The sequence below is a fragment of the Palaemon carinicauda genome, chromosome 9 (assembly GCF_036898095.1).
Source record: "Palaemon carinicauda isolate YSFRI2023 chromosome 9, ASM3689809v2, whole genome shotgun sequence".
In the NCBI taxonomy this organism is placed as follows: Eukaryota; Metazoa; Arthropoda; class Malacostraca; order Decapoda; family Palaemonidae; genus Palaemon; species Palaemon carinicauda.
In genome coordinates, this window is record NC_090733.1 from 59,015,963 (window position 1) to 59,029,088 (window position 13,126).

Below are 13,126 nucleotides of genomic sequence, written 5' to 3' on the forward strand. Positions count from 1 at the left end.
TCTCCTACAGCCCGTGGACTAGCAAGTGATTTCATATTTTAAGAAGCTTTATACGAAATATCTCTTTAAGATACGTTTTGAAATCACTGAGAGCACAAACCTCGCCCTTCGTCAATTTTGGAAGGAGAAATTTTATATTGTTATATGCCTCAAAATCATCGATCAAGCTTGGCAGGAAGTTTCAAGGTGCACCTTGAACTCTGCGTGGAAGAAGCTGTGGCCTGATTTCGTCTCCGCACAAGATTTCAAGGGCTTCCACGATGGCCAAGCTGAAGACGAAGCCGAAAACGTTGACGATCCTGAACCTGTTGCTCACGCTGAAGTTGCCGAGATCGTTACACTAGGGAAGTCTATGGGTCTGGAAGTTGATGAGGCCGACATTGATAAGCTTATCGAGGAGCGCCAAGAGGAACTTACAACAGATGACCTGAAGGAGTTTGAGGCCATGCGAGTGAATGTCATTCAGATAGAGTACAACAGGGAAAGAAGGATGACTCACTGACAACGCCAGAAATTAAGGAGGGTCTAGATGGCTACTTTAAAATGATGGTTCTCATAGAAAAGACACACAGAAACAATTCTCAGGGGTTGTGTGCTTGAGTACTGTAATGAAGTTTGCCCGAGCCATTTCAGGAAAATTATAAGAAGCAGGCAGAAACAAGCTTCTTAGGACGATTATTTTAAAAAAAGCGGCAGATAAAAAACAAAAGAAAAGTGGCAGTGATGAAGAAAATACGTAGTGAAATAAATTTATAAAATACAACATGTAAAGTGAAAAAAGAAATAGAAAAAAAGCAAAGAAAATTTTTTTTTATTTTAAGTTTATCAAAAACATAAGTGTTAATATTTCCTGCCATTTGTGAATGTGTTTCCTAAAATTGAGTGTTAATGTTGTCTGTCATTTATAAATGTGTTTTCTAAAAGGTTTCTTACAATTAGGTGTTAATGTTTTCTGTATTTTATAAATTGAAGAGTGATGTACGTAATGTTGAGGTGAAGTAAACCACCTATTCTAAACCCTTAATTGCCTGAGCACACACCAGGGGTTTAGTAAGGTTAAGTCCTTCTATGCGCACTCGTTCATATACTATGTGTGCAAAGCTATGCCACCGTTTCTGAAGAAAAATATCCAAACACTCCGAGATCTATCATGCTTCAGTAAGAGCGAGCAGTCAGGAGCTCAGGTAAGAGTCCTGGCTTCACTTTAAGTGCACACACGAGTGATTTGCATCTAATGATACTTCTAGATGCTGCGCACCTGGGTGAGGAAAGTCCGAGTGCACACGGCTCAGTGATTTGCAACTAGCGATGCTTCTAGATGCATCTGGGTAAAGCATGTCTGGTTGAGGCACATGTGAATGAGGCTTATGTACTAGAAGCAAGTGTGGAGGAGGCTTATGTACTAGAAGCAAGTGTGGAGGAGGCTTATGTACTAGATGCAAGTGTGGAGGAGGCTTATGTACTAGAAGCAAGTGTGGATAAGGGTCACCTACTAAACGCAAATGTGGATGAGGCGAAGCTACTGGAGGCGAGTGTAGATGAGGCTTGAGAGGTTGAAGCGCTAGTGGATGAAGCGCATGTGTATAAAGCGGGTTTGGATGAGGCGAGTGTGCGTCTGGTAGAAGCACCTGTGTGTTCTCCTGGATGATGAACAGGGGTCCAATAAAGGCTGATTCACAACCCTGCTGAGGGGTGAGAGTGCTTACTTGTTAAGCATGATCACAGACCAAGTCTGGCGATCAGCAATGTAAACAAATCAGCTTCTTATTAGTGAAGTTGAGAACGTTGAATCATCAGCCCTCGCGTGGACATCTGTTGGTTGTGTGTAAACAAAGAGGGAAACAGACTTCCTATGGGAAGGGAACTGTTCCTTTGGTCTTAGGGGACTCTAACTCCAAGGCGGTAGAAGTGAGAATCCTGTGTTCAACTTTAGCCAACCTAGAGTTATGAAAAACATGTTATCATTTGGCATGTCTCGAATTCAAGGACAATATCTCAAATTGTAGTAACGTCATACCAGGAACAAGACCAAGAGTACCAATGAAAAATACTGGAAAAAGTTTTAATGCAAATATGCCAACATCTCCAGCCAGTTCAAGAATGTCTGTCTCCATTGACGGCTACTATCAAAGTGACAACTCACTGAGCGAGCAGGCTGGTAACCACAGGCCAACTACCTACAACTTGTTATAAAATTTTATCTTATGTATTATCATTCTGCTATGTAAAGGACAATGGTTTGTATTTGTCCCAGAACAAAAAATTTGAGAAATTTTGAGTCAAGCTAAAGAAAAATGTAATCCCCCGTTCAAGAACACTCTTGTTCATCACAAGGTTTTAACATTAAAAAAAAATTCCTAGAAACTATGTAAGGTGTATAGTAATATGTGCCACCTGTCTCCCATTCAGGAGCCTAAAAGAATGACTCATTTGCTGTAAAAGGGTTTGTGATCCAACAAAGGGTACTTTCATAACAAATGCCCTAATTCACTGTCTATAGGATGATATCGGGGTTTTTTTTTCAAGTGATAATTATGAGATGCTTAAATATGACAAATTTGTAGATAATTTGTATTTTTCCTAACTACAAACCTTAGCTATTTATCAGGGGTTATACTTTCGGCGGAGCTGAAATGACAAGCCATTAAAATTTAGCGAGGGTTAACTACCCACACCGCTAGTTAGCGGGGTAGGGGGGATGTAGCTTGCTACCACTCCGGTTCACACACCTGTGATTTAGTCATTTGCTTGGAGGTAGGACTTCAAGGGGGATAGGGATGGCGGGCAAGTTTGTATAAATAGCTAAGGTTTGTATAGTTAGGAAAAATACAAAATGATCTACAAATTTATCATTTGTTCTGTAACTGGAATACAAACCACGCTATTTATTAGGGGTGACTCACACATTAGGAAGGGCAGACGTCCCTGCCAATCTGGCTTTTGGCTTTGCCCAGGGGCTCCTTATCTGAGTATGTTGGTACTCAAAAATAAGGAGTCCCTGCCCTCACTAAAACCTTGCTACGCAAGGTCCGCGGCCTCCGCAAGCTGTGTGTTGAGACATGCAGAAGTGTGACTGTCTAGGTAAAGTTATTCCGAGTCTATGTAGGAAAAACCTGATGTAACCAAGACTTTCCCAATACCACCTCGCCAGGGTATGGGGATCGCAACAATATTAGCTTAATACTAGGTACACAAGGGAGCACGGTTTTACTTGCAGTGGTTTGATGTCAGCTTATGCAGAGAACCCAGGATGCTGCTTTCCCCACGAGAGGGCAGGATGAAGAAAAGAATAAGAGCCAGTCAAATATATTCATTCACGCAGACTAAAACCAGGTAGCAGTGCCTTTACCTCTTGGGGGGTATCTAAAAGAGCCCCGTTTAGATCCTCTACCCTTGGGACGAAAGGTAGTGGTCTCCCTCTCGAATGCAGGGATGAACGCAGGTGACTGGGCAACCAGCTGCTGAGGCACTATCTGATAAGTTGGTTGGGGTTGAGCCACCATCTGGGGCACCGCGGTCATGGGAACTGTGGTAAGTTGTTGTTGTTGCTGCTGTCTGGCAGGGCGAAAGGGCAACCTGGGTCTTTTAGTCTTCCTCTTAGGTTGGGGACCCTCATCCGGGGAAGACTTCCTCTTCGCCGACATGCCCCACTTCTGGAGAAGGTTTCTATTCTCCGTGGTGGCCTTGTCTACAACTTCCTTGACCACTTCACTCGGGAAGAGGTATTTTCCCCAGATATTGGAAGCTATCAGCTTCCTGAGTTCGTGCTTTACTGAAGCAAACCCGAACTACCTACATGCACGTCTGGCTTTGACAAAGCCATACAGGTCCTTGACCACAGTAGCCAAATATGTTTTGGCCATGAACATGTTCATATCCGGGGTTCTACTATTGCTTACCGTCGCCTCTAGACAAATCTGGAGAGATAGAGATGCGGCAAGTCTTTCCTTTTTCTCTTGCTCCCTACATCAGAGAAAGTTAGACAGCTTAGGGAGATTTTCGCTGAACTGACATCCAGCAATATCTGCCTCCAACTTCCCAACTGAGAAGGTAAGGTGGACTTCCTTCCAGTCCTTATCTTCCATGGGCAGGGCTAAAGATAAGGGTCTACACTCATCGAGTGTAGGGCAAGGTTTGCCTGCCTCTATTGCCTTCATGACTGCCTTAAAACCCTTTGATGTAAATGGAAAGGCTAGCGAAGCTGGAGCAAGAAAGGTGGGATGTTTCTTGCTAAGGGCTGACACTTTAGAGTTAGTGAAGCCCTTCTCCTTCAGGCTACTTGATAAAAGAGCCTGAGCTTTCTCGTGGTCAAGTGCTATGACCTCCTTCGGTTCTGTCTCCTCCTTGGATGTTGGTTCCGTCTTCAGACGGACGAAGCAGTCTGGGTAAGACTGAAAGCTGGGCCAGATTTCGACTTCCTCAATAAGGACAGCCCCCAACTTCTCTGATATGAAGATCTTGCCGCTGGTAATAGGCATGTATTCTGCATACCTCCAGGAATTAACATCAGAGAAAGGTGGAAGATCTTAAATGTTGAGTCTCTTATGAGACCCACGAGACGCGGTGAGATGGTCCATTTTTCTTTGCCATTCAGTGTCTCTTTCTTCGTTTTGTTTACGAAGACTCTCCATTATTGCCATGAGACTGGCCATTGCCAGCCTCATATCATCTGATGGAGGAGCAAAAGACGTAGAGGGTAACGGTTCTGGGGCCGGAACTGACGAAACGGACTCCGATTCGACATCATCATCCTCTTCTTCAAGAACCAATGTCGACTCCTCTTCGAGACCTTCCGCTAGAAGGTCCTTCTCGGTGTCCTCAAACACCTCCGACTTCCTCTCGTCTATGTGGATGTCCTTCATCGCGTCGGAGACATCCGTATCTACGGCAATCTGCACGCAAGGGTTCTCAGGTCGAGGCTGGGGTATGACAGCTTCCACACCCGCTTTTGGGAACAGCAAGGAGTGCATCCGTTCACTAGGAAGGTAAGATCCCGTGGCGTTGTTTTGAAAGCCATGAACCCATCTGCGCAGCTTACTTTGTGCTGCATCCCTTGACTCCGCTGTCTTGGGGTCATCAAAAGCCTCGGTAACCAAGGCCTTGCAAATCTTGTAGTCCTGGGGGTCCCAGTACTTGAGAGGTCCCTTGGAAATGGCGCAGGGAGCATGAGCCCTGCACTCTTCATGGCCACAGAAGTCCTTGCTCCTCACGTTGCAAAAGACTCGCAGGCACTTGGGATGGTCCTGTAAAGAGAGGAAAATTAAACGAGTATGCGGTAGTTCATCTCACCTGATAAACTATATAAAATATTACATTATCATTAATATTTTTGCATTATAGCTTAGGATAGACAAGCTAGAAAGGAATCAGGAAAGACACATACTTGTGTTTCCTGTCCAGCCAATTGCTGCGACCTCCCCAAAATTAAAACCTAGAGTTTACCTATTCAGGAAACCCAAGGGAAGAATTCTAACCTGTAAGGATAGATAAGTGTAACTTAACACTGACTTTTCCCAAGGTTTTAATGTGGGTAAATTGTAACGGATCACCTATCAGTCTGTTGAAAGAAATCTTTTCCTTCAATATAGAACTAGTCTCAACAATAGACTATGCAAGAATACACAGGGTATGTTGGAAAATAACTACTGTATAATATATACTATAGTTTTCTGTCTGCAGTATGATCTATACTGCAAATATACTGACTACTGCATAATCATATACTGTAACATGCTGGCTAGGCTAGCACCTGGTGGCACGATCCAGCCGGCGATGGGGTAGTACCCAGAGGCCCCGGCCCAGCCGGCTTCTCGTCGGCTGGAGTAGTGCCCGGCAGCATCAACCAGACCGGCATCTGCCAGCTGGGTTAGTACCTGGTGGCACTAGCTGACAGGGAGAGAGAAACCATGGAGTGAAGGGTACCTTAATAAATGTTTGTTAACAATAAATAAGGGTGTAAGTACTTAATCTTATTGCCTTCCTCCAAAGGGAGGGTTCAAATGGAAGGGGAGAATGTATCATTCACACTTCCATCCATACACAAACCGTTGCTGGTCACTGCCGGCCGCTGGTATTTGGATGGCAGTCCAAGAGAGGACTAAAGAACACTCTACAGAATAGGAGTCTCCCACCGGCAGCCGGCCCACCCGGCACAACTTTTTCCGGGGCCTTGCGTCCATAAGGGAAGGCTGAGCGACTAAATACCTGCTATGTAGGAGCCCTGGCTGTCCCCACAACCCGCCGGCAAGCGGCGAGATTGTAGGATGACGGCCAAAGGGTTGCGATGGCTAGGCCATAGCTAAAGGACAGAGGGGGTAGGGAAAAGGGTCCTGTATGAAGTGCGGAAGGAGGAGGCAGGGTTGCCGGTCCTACCACACAATGAAGAAACTCTGTTTCAATATCGGCGCCGTCCTAGGCGGCAGAAGAGTATCTATTCTTCAACCTAAGGTCTGCCAATAGAGTTTAGGGGAAGGCGGCAGGCTTGCCGCCCTCTCTCAATGTAGGAGAAATGATCTTTTCATTATAAAATAAATTTTTGAATATACTTACCCGGTGAATATATAAATAGCTGACGTCTCCGACGGCCGACAGATTCCAAAAACTCGCGAGCGATCGCCATGAAGGTTGTCGGGTGTGCCCACCAGCGCCGACTATCGGCCAGATACCGCATATACTTCTCAACCAAACCAGTTCTTCTCAGTCCGTAGGGTCTCTATCGGGGAGGAAGGGAGGGCCTTTAATATTATATCTTCACCGGGTAAGTATATTCAAAAATTTATTTTATAATGAAAATATCATTTTTAAATATTAAACTTAGCCGGTGAATATATAAATAGCTGATTTACACCCATGGTGGTGGGTAGAGACCAGTATTAAAACAATAAAGGCGTATATGCTCAAGAGTTTTTGACAAATATTCAAAAAACAAACTTAAGTATAGGTACCTGGTAAGGAAGCTGACTCTGATGATTACTCTGCCTCATTAGCCCGCTATCCTCACGAAGCCCAGCGATCCTCTTAGGATGCTGAAAGACTCCCAGGAGCTGCTATATCCAGGGTGAACACCCCTATAACAGGACCTCATCAATACCCTTAATCTGGGCGCTCTCAAAAAACAATATTTTGACCACCCGCCAAATCAAAAAGATTGCGAAAGACTTCTTACTCTCCCGTACAACCCAAAACAAGATTAAAAATTTCAAGAGTAGATTAAAAGGATATTGGGATTAAGGGAATGTACAGTGAACCCTCGCTACTTCGCGGTTCGACCATCGCGGATTCACCACTTCGCGGATTTTTTTCATAACCCATGTCTATACATATATTGCGGATTTTCCGGAAATATCGAAAATACCGCGATGTGACCGATGGTGCAAGATTGGAGAAAGTAAGGAAAATTGAATCATGATTGATTTTCAATATAAATGAAACTTTGAGGAGCAACAAAGATATCATTTGTTAGAGAGATAGAGAGAGGTAAGGAATGGGAGGTAGTGAAAAGTAGCCCACAGAGAGAAAGAGGGAGAGAGAGAGAGAGAGAGAGAGAGAGAGAGAGAGAGAGAGAGAGAGAGAGAGAGAGAGAGAGAGAGAGAGAGAGATAGGTAGAGAGAGAGAGAGAGAGAGATAGAGGGGGGTTTAAATGTAATAAACAAAAAAATTTGATAGGTTATAACACATTGGTGCTTATGTAATATCAACTGTATACTGTAGACGGTTTGAATAAGTTAAGAAATGGTATAAATGATACTTTGTTAGTGTATTCGTACACACTCAAGAGCGGCAGCTAGATGACAGCTGATCTAATCACACCCAAAAGTAAAAAAAAAAAAAGTCAACAATACTCGATTTTTAAAACACACCCGAAATTTAAAAACAAAAGTACACGCTTTCTTAATGTGCAATTAACTATTTAAAGAGTGGCAATTTTCTAGAATAAAATGATATTTCCCAAAAAATAGTGGTTTGTTGATGAAATCGGATGCCCTATTTTTAGCTATGATTGAAATGGATGTAGACTCGGCCTAATTATTTCGTTTCGTATTTAATTGACACTAAGAAAACTAATTTTAGTTTCTTCATCTAAATGTAAGTATTGTATAACACGAAGAGAGAGAGAGAGAGAGAGAGAGAGGAGAGAGAGAGAGAGAGAGAGAGAGAGAGAGAGAGAGAGAGAGAGAGAGAGAGAGAGAGAGAGAGAGATGAATCAGCTGTTGTAATCAAATGGCGTGTTTTTGTTTCGTGAGAATTTCATCGCCACGACTTTAACAACAACATACTGTACTGAACTTTACAGTATTATACAGACTACTGTAATATGATAAAGTAAAATATTTGTAATCTATTTTATATGAAATGGGGCTATTTTTGTTTTGTTTAAAATTTACATTTACGTATGTAAAACTCTCTCTCTCTCTCTCTCTCTCTCTCTCTCTCTCTCTCTCTCTCTCTCTCTCTCTCTCGTAGATTGTTTTCCTGCTTTGCTACGTATGTATGATTTTATATAGATACGGTAAATAATATTTGTAATAACATATTTTATAAAAGCTTTTACTGTAATATCATTATTTATCACTTTCATCATGCGGGTTAAATTCCTTAGTTTGTTTACTGAGCGTACTTTATGACGCCGTCGTTTCAGGCGGCGTCATAAAGAAAAAAAATTCATTTGGAAGTCCTAAGAAAAATTAAGTAAAACATTAGTAATAACCAAATCAACATACTGTACTGAATAATCAATATAATTGATGCAAAAACTAACCTATAAACAGATGTGTAAATGCGTCTGTTTCTTCATTAGGGTCAGAGATAAACGTAAACAAAACATTGGTTGCCATTTTTTATCGTGCTTTTTGGCGTGTTTAGGAAACGCATGATATAAAGTTGCCTTTAATATTTGTGCCTGTTTTAGTTTAGGGTACTGTATTACATGCATTAAGTGTTCTGTACATTAAAGGGTAGTTTGTTAACAGTACTACGTACAAGGGAAGGTTTTAAAAGTCTGAATATACATGTTAAATAAAAAGGTAAATATGGTGTTACTACTTCGCGGATTTTCACCTATCGCGGCCGCGTCTGGAACCTATCTACCGCGATAAACGAGGGTTCACTGTAGTGGTAGAACCCTCACCCACTACTGCACTCGCTGCTACAAATGGTCCCAGTGTGTAGCAGTCCTCATAAAGAGTCTGGACATCTTTCAAGTAATATGAAGCGAACACCGACTTGCTTCTCCAAAAGGTCGCGTCCATAATACTTTTAAGGGATCTATTTTGCTTAAATGCTACCGAAGTTGCTATCGCTCTAACTTCATGAGCCTTGACTTTAAGCAAATTACGATCCTTCTCACTTAAATGAGAATGTGCCTCCTGAATTAAAAGTCTAATAAAATAAGATAACGCATTCTTAGACATGGGCAAAGAGGGCTTTTTAACGGAGCACCATAAAGCCTCTGAACAACCTCGTAGCGGTTTAGTTCTAGATAAATAAAATTTAAGAGCTCTAACGGGGCACAGCACTCTTTCAACTTCATTACCTACAATCTCAGAAAGACTAGGGATTTCAAATGATTTAGGCCAAGGACGAGACAGAAGTTCATTCTTGGCCAAAAAACCAAGTTGAAGAGAACATACTGCTTTATTAGCTGAGAAGCCGATGTTCTTGCTAAAAGCATGTATCTCACTAACCCTTTTAGCCGAAGCCAAGCTCACCAAAAAAAGTGTCTTGAGGGTAATATCCTTCAGGGAGGCTGAATTTAACGGTTCAAACCTGTCTGACATAAGGAACTGTAGGACCACGTCCAAGTTCCAAGCAGGAGTCGAAATATGACGCTCCTTAGAAGTCTCGAAAGACTTAAGCAGGTCTTGGAGATCTTTGTTATTCGAAAGATCCAAACCTCTATGCCTGAAAACAGGAGATAACATGCTTCTGTAGCCTTTAATGGTGGATGCAGAGAGGGAGCGACCGTTTCTCAGATAAAGCAGAAAATCCGCAATCTGCGCTACAGAGGCACTGGAAGAGGAAATAGAGGAGGACTTGCACCAGTCTCTAAATACCTCCCATTTCGACTGGTAGATCTTGATGGTAGAGGATCTTCTAGCCCTCGCGATCGCTCTAGCTGCCTCCTTCGAAAACCCTCGAGCTCTAGAGAGTCTTTCGATAGTCTGAAGGCAGTTAGACGAAGCGCGGGGAGGCTTTGATGAAGTCTCTTTACGTGAGGCTGTCGTAAGAGATCCATCCGCAAAGGTAGACTCCTTGGAACGTCTACCAGCCATAGAAGTACCTCTGTGAACCACTCTCTCGCGGGCCAGAGGGGAGCAACCAACGTCAACCTGGTCCCTTTGTGAGAGGCGAACTTCTGCAGCACCTTGTTTAGGATCTTGAAAGGTGGAAAGGCATAAACGTCCAGCTGAGACCAGTCCAGAAGAAAAGCATCTATGTGGGCCGCCTCTGGATCTGGGACCGGAGAGCAATAAATCGGGAGCCTTTTTGTCAACGAGGTCGCAAAGAGATCGATGGTGGGTTGACCCCAAGTCATCCAAAGTCTCTCGCACACATCCTTGTGGAGCGTCCACTCCGTAGGAATCACCTGACCTCTTCGACTGAGACAGTCCGCCAAGACATTCAACTTCCCTTGGACGAGCTTCGTCAAAAGCGAGATGTTTCGATCTTTTGACCAAATGAGAAGGTCCCTTGCGATGACGAAAAGAGCGTGGGAGTGAGTGCCTCCTTGCTTCGAGATGTAAGCCAAGGCCGTGGTATTGTCTGCATTCACCTCCACCACCTTGTTTCGAATCAGACTCTCGAAACTCCTTAGTGCTAGATGGACTGCTAACAGCTCTTTGCAGTTTATGTGAAGACTCCTCTGGTCTGCGGACCAAAGACCCGAGCATTCCAGATTGTCCAGAGTCGCCCCCCAACCCAAATCCGATGCGTCTGAAAACAACACATGGTTTGGGTTCTTGACTGCCAGAGAAAGACCTTCCCGAAGTCTTATATTGCTGTCCCACCAAGCTAGGCAAGTCTTGACTGGATCGGAGATTGGAATCGAGACCGTCTCTAAAGTCTTCTCCTTGTTCCAATGGGAGTCTAGGTGGAACTGGAGAGGGCGCAGATTGAGTCTCCCTAGAGAGATAAACTGTTCCAGAGACGAAAGCGTCCCCAGGAGGCTCATCCAGTCTCTCACAGAGCAACGGTTTTTCTCTTGCACGAGACGGACTTTGAGCAAAGCCTGCTCGATCCTGTTGGCAGACGGAAAAGCCCAAAAAACTCGACTCTGTATCTCCATCCCCAAATAGAGAATCGTTTGGGAGGGAGTCAGTTGTGACTTCTCCATGTTCACCAAGAAGCCCAACTCTTTCGCAAGATCCAAAGTCCACTGTAGGTCCTGCAGACAGCGATGACGGGACGACGCTCTGAGTAACCAGTCGTCCAAATACAGGGAGGCTCTGATCCCCGATAAATGTAGGAACTTCGCTACATTTCGCATGAGCCTCGTAAAAACAAGAGGAGCAGGGCTGAGGCCGAAGCACAGTGCTCGGAATTGATACACCACATTCCTGTATACAAACCTCAGATAATGTTGAGAGTCTGGATGTATCGGAATATGGAAGTATGCATTCTGCAAGTCGAGAGAGACCATCCAGTCGCCCTCTCTGACTGCTGCCAAAACGGATTTGGTGGTCTCCATCGTGAACTTTGTTTTTACAACAAACACGTTGAGAGCACTGACATCCAGCACTGGCCTCCAACCTCCTGTGTTCTTCGGAACCAGGAAGAGACGGTTGTAAAAACCTGGGGATTGAAGGTCCGAGACTTTCACCACCGCCCCTTTTTCTAACAACAGACACACCTGAAGATGTAACGCCTGTCTCTTTGTCTCCTCTCGATACCTGGGCGAGAGGTCTATCGGATCTTTTACCAGAGAAGGTCTTCGTACAAAAGGAATTTTGTAACCCTGCTTCAGCAACAAAACAGACTCCCGGTCTGCACCCCTCTTCTCCCAGGCCTGCCAGAAGTTGGTCAATCTGGCACCTACTGCTGTCTGAGGACGTGGGCAGTCAGACTCTGCCATGGGAGGATTTAGATCCTCTCTTCTTGCCTCGCTTGCTATCGGCACGAGAGCCTCCCCTACTGGGAGCTCTGCCACGAAAAGGCGGGATAAACCTTGCCGCTGGCGTGTCAAATTTAGGTCTGCTGACATGAGAAGACGAAGGTACAGCCTTACGAGCAGAAGTGGCCATTAAATCATGAGTGTCCTTCTGTACAAGAGACGCCGCGATATGCTGTTGAGGGAACAAGGCAGAAGACAAGGGCGCAAAGAGAAGTTCTGACCTCTGACAAGGAGTGACACCTGCAGACAGAAAAGAACACAGAGTCTCTCTCTTCTTAAGAACCCCTGCTGTGAATGTAGCAGCAAGTTCATTAGAGCCATCCCTTATTGCCTTGTCCATGCACGACAAAATCTGAATAGAGACATCTCGGTCCGCTGACGAGACCTTCCTACTCAAGGCTCCCAGGGACCAATCCAAAAAATTGAAAACCTCGAAGGCAAGGAAAATTCCTTTGAGGAGATGATCCAGATCTGTAGAGGACCAGCAAACCTTTGAGCGTCTCATGGCCAGACGACGAGGAGAGTCTACAAGGCTTGAGAAGTCTCCCTGGGCAGAGGCAGGCACCCCAAGCCGAGAACTTCTCCCGTGTCATACCAGACGCTCGCACGAGAAGCCAATTTGAAAGGAGGAAAGGCAAAAGAGGACTTCCCCAAATTCCTCCTGGACATTAACCAGTCTCCCAACAAATTCCTCCTGGACATTAACCAGTCTCCCAACAAACGCAAAGCTCTCTTAGAAGAGCGAGAGAGCACCAACTTCGTGAACGACGGAGTTGAAGAAGTCAGGCCCAGCGTGAACTCAGATGGAGGTGAACGAGGAGCAGCAGAAACAAAATGATCGGGAAACAGATCCTTAAAGATAAGCATTATCTTCTTAAAGTCAAGGGATCGCTGAGCAACCCTAGGCTCCTCTCCATCCGAAAGAGTCCCCAAAGGAACATCAGCAGGAAGGGGATCAACAACTTCCTCATCCGAAGGAACATCATCCGACAACGGCAAAGTCTCGCGACACGGAGA

At 44.5% G+C, this 13,126-nt stretch overlaps 1 protein-coding gene across 2 annotated transcripts in view; it reads right to left on the reverse strand.

Annotated features, from left to right (window-relative positions):
• Positions 1–13,126, reverse strand: part of mRpL9 (mitochondrial ribosomal protein L9) — a 207,544-nt gene that overhangs the window by 30,615 nt on the left and 163,803 nt on the right. The window lies entirely within an intron of this gene.